Source organism: Vanellus vanellus, assembly GCF_965231255.1.
Source record: "Vanellus vanellus genome assembly, chromosome: 5".
Taxonomy (NCBI): domain Eukaryota; kingdom Metazoa; phylum Chordata; class Aves; order Charadriiformes; family Charadriidae; genus Vanellus; species Vanellus vanellus.
Window position 1 is genome coordinate 69,695,091 of NC_138910.1, and position 11,024 is coordinate 69,706,114.

Genomic DNA, 11,024 nt, shown 5'->3' on the forward strand with positions numbered 1-11,024 from the left:
AGAGGGTAGATTTAGAGTAGATATTAGGAAGAAATTCTTTACTGGGAGAGTGATAAGGCACTGGCACAGGTTGCCCAGGGAAGTTGTGGATGCCCCATCCCTGGAGGTGTTCAAGGCTGGGTTGGATGGGGCTTTGAGCAACCTGGTCTAGTAGGATGTGTCCCTGCCCATGACAGGGGGGTTGGAACTCGGTAATTGAAGGTCCCTTCCAACCTAAACCATTCTGTGATTCTATGAACTCGAGGACCAGCCGGCCCATGGGAGAGCCTATGCAGTGCACTGTTGGGTTTTGATGGGGGATGTGTCTTTCACCAAAACATGACAACATCCATCTTCCATGGAGTGAATGATTAAAGAGAAGAAAGGGCAGGACTATACAGCTGGAGTGTCAGTCTGTCCTGGAGCGTGTCCATCCACCGTTGTGCCTGGGTGTAGGAGTGTGCCTTCATATGGGCACAGGGTGGAAGGTGCTACCACATGCATTCAGTATTCGCTCTCATCAGTGGTTCTTTGTGCAAACACAATACAAATATTAAATTACTCTTTTTTTGTTTTGTTTTGTTAAATGTTTCCCTTCACAATGCAGACAAATTGCTGTTGGCTCAGCTATTGTCTTTGGCGGGGTTACTCTGGGGATGTATCCGACAGATCTCTATTGCAACACATGGAGGAAAATTCTGAGTGGTCTTCTCTTTCAAACAATTCAAAAGCTTTTCATTTGGTTTCGTTATTTAATTAAAATAAATACACCCAGAGGCTTGAGCAATTGCTGCATGTTTAAAAAATAGAAATAGAAAGATTAAACAATTGAAAAAACATTGTAATGCACAAACTTATACAAAATGTATAAACTTACATTAATAGGATGATAAAAATTCAGGGGAAAAACTGGCTTAAATATTTAAAAGTGTATCTTTAGATCCATTGCCCTTTAGATCCTGTGCCCTCAGGACAAAAACTGGCTTAAATATTTAAAAGTGTGTCTTTAGATCTGTTGCCCTTTAGATCCTGTGCCCTTTTTTCAGTGTTACTTAATCTTCATATTTGTATTTTAAAACATTTAGCTAATTACATTTTAATATTGCCTCGCTTAAAATTGAGTTGTATTACACAGATCCTAATTTTTTTCTGTATATGTGTCTGTTTAACTTGCATTAGAGTTCTGCATGACTATTTGATGGAATATTACTGGGTTTGTTTAACAGCTTTATTAGATTACAGGGTGATGGTTGTTTTTTTACTTCTTTAAAAGCTATTGATAAAAGACGCGGTTGCTGTTCTGCATGGCTTTTACTTAATATTACAGGTTACACAAATTATCTAACAAAGGTGAGAAGAAAGGAAAAAAGCCAAATCCGTAAACTTATTTCTGGATGAAGTGATTGCTGAATCTGCAAGCAAAAGCATCCTACCCCCTGCTGCAGAATCGTGGTCTTCATGTGCCTTGACCAGCAGTGAAGGTGACGCTGGCCTCCTACCCTGCTAGCGGTGCAGGCTGCAGTGGTTCTTTTTTTAATTAGGATTTGATTTATTTATTTTATTAGGATTTTATTTATTTATCTTTTTTAATTAGGACTTTATTTATTTCTTTTCTGTAGAAAACAAAGTGAATTTAGTTTCCAAGGTGTTCTCGGTTGTCTTCTGGAAGTAGGTAGGTGAGTGCTGCAAAGATGGAATCAAGGGATGCCGGCGAGATGGTCCACAGGCTCCGCTGCCTGTTCGCCAGCCTTGCAGAGGGCTCTCACCCAACCCTGCTGCTTCTGGAGAGAGGATGATGAGCATTTTGGGAACTTTGAGTGAAATATTGGAGGTTTTCTCAGTATAAATATTGTCAGCAGAGATCAGAACATTTCACCCTTTGGTGTCAGACGGTGGCACGTGTTGAGATCTAAGTGGCATATCTACATATTTCAACAAAATATGCTGCCTCTCCCGCCTTCGCGTTCACTTTTTAGTTTCATTGGCAGACAGATTGCGTTTTATGTCCTTTCTCTGCACATTACGCCAGAAGGTTCCTTTGCAGGAAATAAATTTATAGTTGCAAACTGATAAAGGTCTTTCCGCAGCGGTCTTGCAGAAACATTTTCAGAGCCATCCTTCCCGTTGCGGTGGCATCACTCAGCTGTCTCTCCCGGCACTGGAGATGACAGCCCACCTGCAGTATTTTCCGCTGTATCTTTCCATGGTAATTTTCCAGACCACGCCAAGGAGAAACTGAATTTGGTAAATGGAGAATTCTTGGATAACTTGGTCCAAGCGATGGTTCTGCTGACTTCAACTATGTGCTCTCATAAAAAATGCTTTTTTTTTTTTTTTTTTTTTTTTTTTTCCCCAGAAAGGAGCTGTCTGGTTTGTTTGATTATGGGCGGCCTTTGTATATGTGCTCAAATGCATGTGTGTACGTGTGCATGTACATATTTACTCTTCAAAACTGACGTTCAAGCAAAGAGCAAATCACTTGTGTTGATGACGTGCTATTGTGGTTTGATGCCAATGAGCGCTTGAGCTGTTCCCCTGTTAGCAGTGCCATTGTATACTGAAGCGATCCCATGTTTTGATAACATTACCTTTAGGTTTTGCAGAACTGTAGTGGGTTTTATGTATGTAAGCTATTCAGGTTATATAACAGTCTCTCAAATCTGCCATTTTACACGTCCTGCGCCGCCCCCCCCCCCCCATTTTTTTTTTATGAATAGAGGTAGGCAAATGAAAAATAGCCTAGCAATCAGAAATTGTTCTTCACAAAAGGTTAGTGGGGAAAGTGGAGATGTGGAAGTACTTTTAAATAGCAGAGGTAGTCTTTGGCATGATAAAAAAGGCAAAGGTTTTTGCTTCACAAAAAAATCTTTGGAAATAATGAAAATTAAAACTGCTTTTGTCTCCCCTGTTGCAGCATTCTGAACTGATTTTTTTTTTTTTAAAGACCAACTGATTTGCTGTAGTTTGCTAAATTCTGCTTCTTGATATTTTGCAAGAACAGAACATTGTCTACTACCAAAGCAAGATTTTTTTTTTTTATGCGTTTATTGTGTTAATGTGGTTAGAAAAAAGTGCTTTGAGATTTTGTTGAAGCTTATCCGGTAACAAGATGTATTGAGATGACTTGCATATCTTAATAGCAAATTTTTCATCTTGTTAATAAGGAGGAAATGTAAAGAATATTATCAAAATAGTCTGTCTGACATGCAGAAAATGTTAAACTTTATCGCATTGCAACAAAAATAAACTCATTTATGGCCACACAAAAAATGATTATGCCTTGTGTTTGCCTGCTATAAATTTGATTTATTCCTGTAGTAATTACAGTTGCTGATTCGGTAAAAGTTGAAAACATTTTTTTCCCCAAGCATAACAAGACTTCTGCGTTCCCATTGCTACTGCATTGCAACACTTTGAACTTGCGTAGCAGACATGACAAAAGGTTTTAATTAAAATACTAGCGAGATAAAAAAAATCATTTGTCTGCATTAACTTTGTACGTTTCTCATAATTCTTTAATTCTTGTAATAAAGGAAAAATACCATGACTGAGATAAGAGGTTGTCCTCCCTCCTTACTTCCCTCATCAGTAAAAGATTTTGTCGGAGCTCTGGGATGTTTTGCTTAATCCCACCACGGGCTCTGAAGCACTTTGAGGTGTTACTTGCTGGTGCACAGATGAGTAAGAGATACTTAGGAGGCTTCATTCCCCAGCAGGAACATGATCCTAGCATGGTTAGGGGTATGCCAAAATCTGTCCAAGTATCCCAGCCTTTCCAGCTCCAACATAACTGTAAAATAACTCAGTTTTCAGTTTTACCCCGTCTGAATATTCTGAAATTAAAGACTTATCAGCTACAAAACAGATAGGGTAGCTCAAGGACCTTCAGGAATTTTCCTGCCAAATCCATGGTGAATTTTGGATAAGGCTAAAAATAGAGATCATTGTCAGGGTTCATTAAATCTTTCTACTCTTTTTCTGCTAGTTTGTAATAAATATCTCGTTCTCTGTAACATGATTTAAATAATGATGTAAATCAAGCAGAAACTTTGATGTAAATCAGTCACTTTGATCTTACTTTGTTACATTTCTCAAAGGAGAGGTTAATTATTAGTAGTTTGGTAATTATTAGATTGCCTTGATTTGCTGCTAAATACAGCTTTTACAGTAAGGTAACACCTTTTGTCAACATTATAAGCATATGTTATAATTGTCTCACTGTGCCAAATAAGCATTCAGATACTTCACGCTCCTATTTTTGGTAGTAAAATATTTGTTTAACATATATTGAGTGCTGAATATATAATTGTATTGATGTCAAAATTTGAATTCAGTTAAAATGCATGAAACAATATTAAATTAAGTACGTTTTTCTTAAATTTACTGGATATATAAATCAAAAGCAAACTTTCTGTATTTTGCTTTTCGAATTGGTAAGGGAGTGCTTTCAAGGTTTAAAATAGTTATGGCATTAATTCTGGATAGTGAATGGAAAATGGTTTTGGCCCTGGAGGATTTTGTAAATGGTAGATCTCATCCTCTTGCACTTAATGTTTATTTCTAGATTGGAAAATTAAAACAAATCTTCATGCTATGTTATTTCTTAATTGATTTCTTATTTTGAGCAAATCAAGTCATTGAATTGAATTAACTGAATAAACTGAAATTAGGAAAAAAGCTATTTCTGTCAGCCAAAAGGTCAATCACTATTTAGAGTTGGTTTAGTGCATTACTTTCAGTTGTTTAGCCTGGTGATTTGCCTCTCTTGAAGGCATGGGAAGCAAATGTAGGGGTTTTTAACGTATATTAAATTTGAATACTTTTGATAAATAAATTAATTTTGATGTTATGCATATTTATAAATATATAAGATATGTTGCAGTACTTTAGAAACATAAAGCTAAATTTTACTAAGTACTTTACGACATTATTTAAATATATGTTAAAAGTAAACATTTATTTTGCTTCTTGTGGAAAACCCCTTAATGTGAAAAGAAAAATTCATGTATCTGAGAGTTTATTTTATTCAGTGTGACTTGTATAAGTACGTTACAGGATTACAAGAAATAGTAATTTCTGGTATTTATGATTACAAGAAATAAGAACTCAGACTATCCAAAGTTGGTCATTGTGGTTACTGTACTATTTTGTACTGTTAATATATTTCTAAATATGTAGTGGTGACATAGTCTTTACAATTAATGTGGAAATCCATGTTGCAGCGTGCTGGTTACATTTGGTGTCACATTCAATGTTCTGTGAGTTTCAGAAGACAAATATATCAGTGGATGACAGTATAAAGGTGGAACTGTAGAGCAAAATGGATATGCAATGCATTTATTTTACTATTATCAATATATTCCATTCTTTGTGTGCTTTATTCACATATATAAAATTGAAATAGAGGCAGCTCTGAGGCAGGATTTTGGCTTATTTTACTAAGCAAAAAATAGAGTGTTTGTATTGTAAATAACTTTTTAAAGTGCTCTTTATTTTAATACTTTCTGTTATAGCAGATCACTCACTGGGGATTATAACTCATAATTCTGGTATGGGAGTGGGGAAAGCTGTTTCTTTGTTTAAAAATATGCTCATCTAGATTTTGTGAGTGTGTACATCCACATTTAATATGCATTTATAATAGATGCTGTGTACTAATGGACACGTGATATAGTAAGTGTGTTCACCTATTTTCACTTTGAACGCTTGTGTATTTTACTTTTAAGCTGCAGCTCACCTTTAGTCAGTTGTCAGGGATTGTATATTCCGGTCTGAATAATTATTGCCATTCCAGCTCTTGTTTGGGACAGTAGCATTGCTGCTGCTGACAGGAAAACCTTTTAGTTTCATGCAGATTTATGCTATTTTGTTTCTAATTTTTTCTTACGCTTTTTAAAGGAGGAGGAAAGGAAAAAGTAATATATTTTGTGGGGGCATTAAGAAAGCTGGATGGTGCTTAGGATGAGGGTTTGCTGGTGGCAGTTGTTTACAGGTTTGGATGTTGTGGCTAATTTTCCAATGTTAATGCATTCTTATGGGTCTTTAGGCTTTGTGTCAAAAGCCTTGTAGAGAGACAGATAAACATCAGCTCTTCAGGGCAATGGAGGACACATTTCAGGCAACACTAATGTGAGCTCAATCTAATAGTTCCTCTGAAATTGTCCTTCATGCTTTTTATTGTTTTTCTTGGATTTACGCTGTAGCAAGATGTTAACCCTAGATACTTGAAGATTATTCTTTTGCAATAGTCTGATGCAATGAATTGCAATGGATTAGAAAGAAACAAACCTTTCCATTGTATATTTTCGCCTTAATTTTGTAACATTTGTTTCTCATAACATGACAGTCTTTTTTTCCATTACAGTCAGAATTTACTCTCCTGTGGAGTAAGCCATTGGGCAACCAAAGAAGGCTGAGGGCCACTAATCCTCAAAGAGCAACCCTAATCTTGACTTCATGCTGTCTTATTGATGGCATTCTTGCAAGTTCGTGTAGTAGCGTAGTTTGGATGTTTTATTATCTCGGATTCACTTCTGTATCCCTCTGCTAGAGGTGTTCTGCTCTTCTGGTGTTGACAACATACCTGTGTGGTCTTCTCTGGTTCAGGAAAACTTCAAAATCATCTAGAATCTCTTAAAGTCAGCTCTGTATGAGAGTCTGCTTGATGTGGAGTTAAAATCCTGCAAAAGAGGAGGTGGGGAACCACTGAGCAGTGCTCAGAGAGTGCCCCTTTCTAGCTCAACCTGGACAAAACCGCAGTAACCACGTTCTGCTCCTTTTCTCTTTCCCAAGCTATTTGAGTATCAGCACAGGTTTTTCTTGGACAACAGTGTTACCATGGCTTACACAACGTGGAGAGCTGGGATTTTGAGGTCTTGTGTATAGAATGAAATATTCCTTCTGGTTTACCCTTAGCAGACTCTTAAGGTTGGGGTGGGTGCTGAGGGGGTGGATGCCTTGGGTGAAATGAGAGCCATCACTCAAGCATCCTACTGAGTGCCAGATACTCTACGTGCAAGAAAAGACACAGTAGGCTGGTGTGTAGTATTTGATTTCTTCTTAAAAATAATAACTCTAATCCTAATTCCTAATAATTAGCTGCTTTTAATTCCTAAAACATGTCTTTATCCCTTTGATTACTCAGTAGCTAATGGTAATTTGTATGCCTGTCATCCTTGACTCCTCATTCCTTAAACCTCTGTTAAGTTCTTGGAGACTCCATTCACATTACGCACTTGTTTAAAAGCTCTTTGAGGGGGGAGAGGAGGTGCTACGTTGCAACCCATATCAGAAAGGTGGTTTCTACTTTTCCTCCTGATTATTTCAGCACTGTGATAAAGAGGGTAAGAGGATGAGTCTTTGGGGGAGCAGGAGATGGCAGGAAAGGAGATTTCTAGTGAAAATGAGTCAGTTTCAGGGAAATTGTTCATCTTGTTCCAAGCCGGAGCCTTGTTTTGCTTTGTGTCCTCTCTTTTGAGAGAACAGTCAAGGAGAAGTATAGAGTCATGTAATAACTTAATAAAAGCTTCTACGCAACTAGAAGGTGAATGTGGCCTACGTGTGCTTAACTGCTGAAAGTCCAGTCTGGTCTCTTTGGCAAAGTTTGACAGAGACTATTCCTGTTTAGTCACCGAGAACATTGCTGTAGCGCTGTGTGTACAGGAATAACACAAGAGCAGTGAGAAAATACATTGATACTGCGTCAGCTGCATAAAGAGCTTCAGCCACGTCTTGTTTTATCAGGCTCGTGCCTGTATTGGCCTACCAGTCTGGCTGTGTCCGTACCACTGAAATCAAGAAAAGCCTTTAATCTGGTACATCTCTGAACAAGAGATGACGTAGCTGCTGCCCTTCGGTACTCGGCAAGATCGGTGGGCTGCGTATCGATGTGCACCTTAACCCCTGCAATGCAGATTTGCAATCGTTCCCGCTCCTTTGGCAGTAGTGAGAACGGGGGCGAGATGTTCAGCTGTGCTAGGATAAAATAGTAGCGTGTTCGTTGGATATATCTGAAAAAAAAAAATTAGCCCCCCCTCCCTCCAGCGGCGTAGACAAGATAACAGTCTTTGACTTCAGCACAGGTTTTGCTGATCAATATAGAAAGCACTGTAGGAGTTACCTTGTTATAGAAAAAATGGAGCAAGTAAAACACAGGGAGGGACCTTACGGGCATCAGAAGTAAAATTCCTCATCAAAGCTCGAGTTCCCTGTTATGATTTGAAGAACCCATAACAATTTATTGTTGTTTAGACAATTATTCTATCACCTGATGACCCCTCCCCACCCGGGAAGAGGAATTGGGGAAAACCAAGGAAACACAGGGGTTGAAATATAAACAGATTTAATGGAATAAGACTAAATAATTGACATTAATAACACTAAAGAACCAATATCGATCCCAATACCAATACAGAATATACAAGGATTATACTCAGCCAATTCTATCCGTAGGAAGTTGTACGCTCCCAGCAGTGGACAGCGAATGTTGGACACTGGGAGTGCTATGGCTTTGGGGGGAAGGGAGGGGCTCAGGGGTCCAGCATTGGGGCAAGAAGGTCTCAGGATTGCAGCCATCAAGGGAGGGAGAGAGAGAGAACACCTCAGCAAACCTTCTAATGTGACATTCAAATGTGACATTCATGGTATGAAATAATCTTGGCCAGCTTGGGTCAAGTGCTCAGGTCTCGTTCCTCCTCATCTCTGCACCTGGCTATCTCGAAAACACCAAGATCTTGAAACCTGCATATCATAGCTGCCTACAAAAGTAAATATTTTCACAAATTCAGACACTAGAGACTTCTAAAAATGCAGTTTTCCCTAGAAGAGACATAACCAAATAGTAAAATTTCTGAAAGAGAAATGAGTCCTGTGTTGCGTTGCTGAAACCAGGACATTCCCCAAGGCAAAATATTATGCCTACTGAATATCCAGCTGGGTGCAAGGACACAGTTAAACAGGCATCTTCAGTTTGCAGCTCTGGCTGCTGGTGAACTTATATGAGAAATTTTGATGCACTTGACCTTTTAGGCATTTGGGGCATGATTTTTTCCCCTTGCCACGGGATCCTCAAAGAAGATAAGGGGTATAAATAGTGTTCCTGGATTTCATGCAGGTGGGAGTAGTGGAGGTGTCATTTCTCCTTGGAAATCCTTCTAACTTGTTCATGAAAATTAGTCATGCTTGGCGCTATAGGTAAGAGAGGTTGTTCAGAATTGGAGTGTCTTAAGAAATGTTTTAGCTTACGGCGAGACATTTGTTTGCTTTGCGCCCAGAACTCATATTTCCTGGTTTGACCTGTTCCCTTGAGAACCACTGCTAAAATAATAGATAATCTTTTAGAAACCACTACCAAGAAACCAAACGTTTATCAACTCCTTTCCTCCCCACCCCCCTGCAAGCTGTGGAAGATTAGGCAAAGGCACATTTATTTTAGTAGTCCTGCTTTGGCTAAAAGTCTTGGGTGTTGGTGGCCTTTTGGATGGTATCGAGTGCTCATCTGCGTTCCATCAAAGGGTTCTGCAACTGGAAAGGTCACCAGCACATCAAGACACAGGTGCTCAGTGCATTTCCCTGGTTGTACTGGGTCTTAATCACTTAAGCCAAGCATGAAATGCCAACTCCTCCAGCACTAGAAATACCCCTATGACTCAGTATGGTAAAGGGCCTTCCAAATATTTACCCCAAAGGAGGGACATGTTGTTTCTGCCGCAGTATTGTATGCTTTCTAACTTCCTTAGCGTGTAGGGATGCTGTGTTAGATGGCTTGGAAACTGCATGCCTGTTAGTTGGCGTTCTTGCTGCAGTAGGCAGGAGCAAAGTTTCTTCTCGGCCACATGCCTGGGATTTTTCGAGTGCAGCCTTTTTGAGCACTTCTGAAGCACGTGGGATTCCTCTATACAATCGTGGCTTGGTTCTCCACAGTCTAACTAGCCCTTCATTTGAATCATGCATTTTGTTGTCTTTTGTGTTTTGTAGACATTGAAGTCTGAAGTGATTGCTGAGCTGAGAGCTCCCTTGTGACCCAGAATTGCATTTTCCATAGAGATAAACTGGCACTTGAAATCATAGAAGATGGATTTTTCTTTTTTTTTTTTTTCTTTTTTTTTTTTTTTAAAATTGTTCTGTTTTTCTGCCCAGCTCTGATTTATACTTTGGAGAAGCCATGATATTCTTTAGATATCTGCGGAGTTCTTGAATAAATTAATGTACAATTTGGAAAACAAATTCACCTTGTACTTTTAGTATCAAAGCAAAAGATGCCTCAACACTAACTCTGTCTGCATAGCTAAGACCAGTGTACCTCAGACATGTGCAAATCAAATGTTTCTTCATCTGGTTAAATGAGTTTTCTCACTGATTTGTGGAATATCAGCTTGGTTCTTTATTATACAATATACAATTTCTGCAAGCCAAATATTCACCAAAGGTAACATTAGACACTAAGCAAATAATTGTTTCCTGTCACACTGCATTAGTAACTGGGAAGAAAGTGCTTCCTAATTTGTATTTGTGCAGAACTAAATATAGCTCTAGTGAAGCTTAACTTCAGCTTTAGCCATTCAAGTCCCTAAGAAATTCAGCACCATGTTTGTCGGTTACTGGGAAAATGACTGTAGACATTCATGTGTGCTTCTTGCCCTCCCACTTGTGAATTCTACAGTCCTAAGAACTTGAACGTGAGGTTAACCAAGCTCTCCGAAAATCCTGATAATCCTGGGTTATTGCTGTCTGCAGGGACTATTGCAGAGGTTTCTTTTTCCTAGTAAGAGTTTTAGGATAACAAGCCCTGGCCAAAACTCCCGTTCCACATTTAGGAAGGACAAGGTTAATTTGTTCTGTAGTTAAGTTTTCCAGCAAAAACTGCTCCGATCTTTCACCTTAAATCTATTATTTATTACTTGTACTATTCTATAGCTGTTTTGTAGAGCTGATGGAATGATGCATAAGATCTTAAAAAACCTGTTAAGAAGTATTCAGATTGGACTGTACCAGTGAAATCATGCTGTGTACCTGGTAAGAACAATCCCATGTTGTAGGAAAGTGTA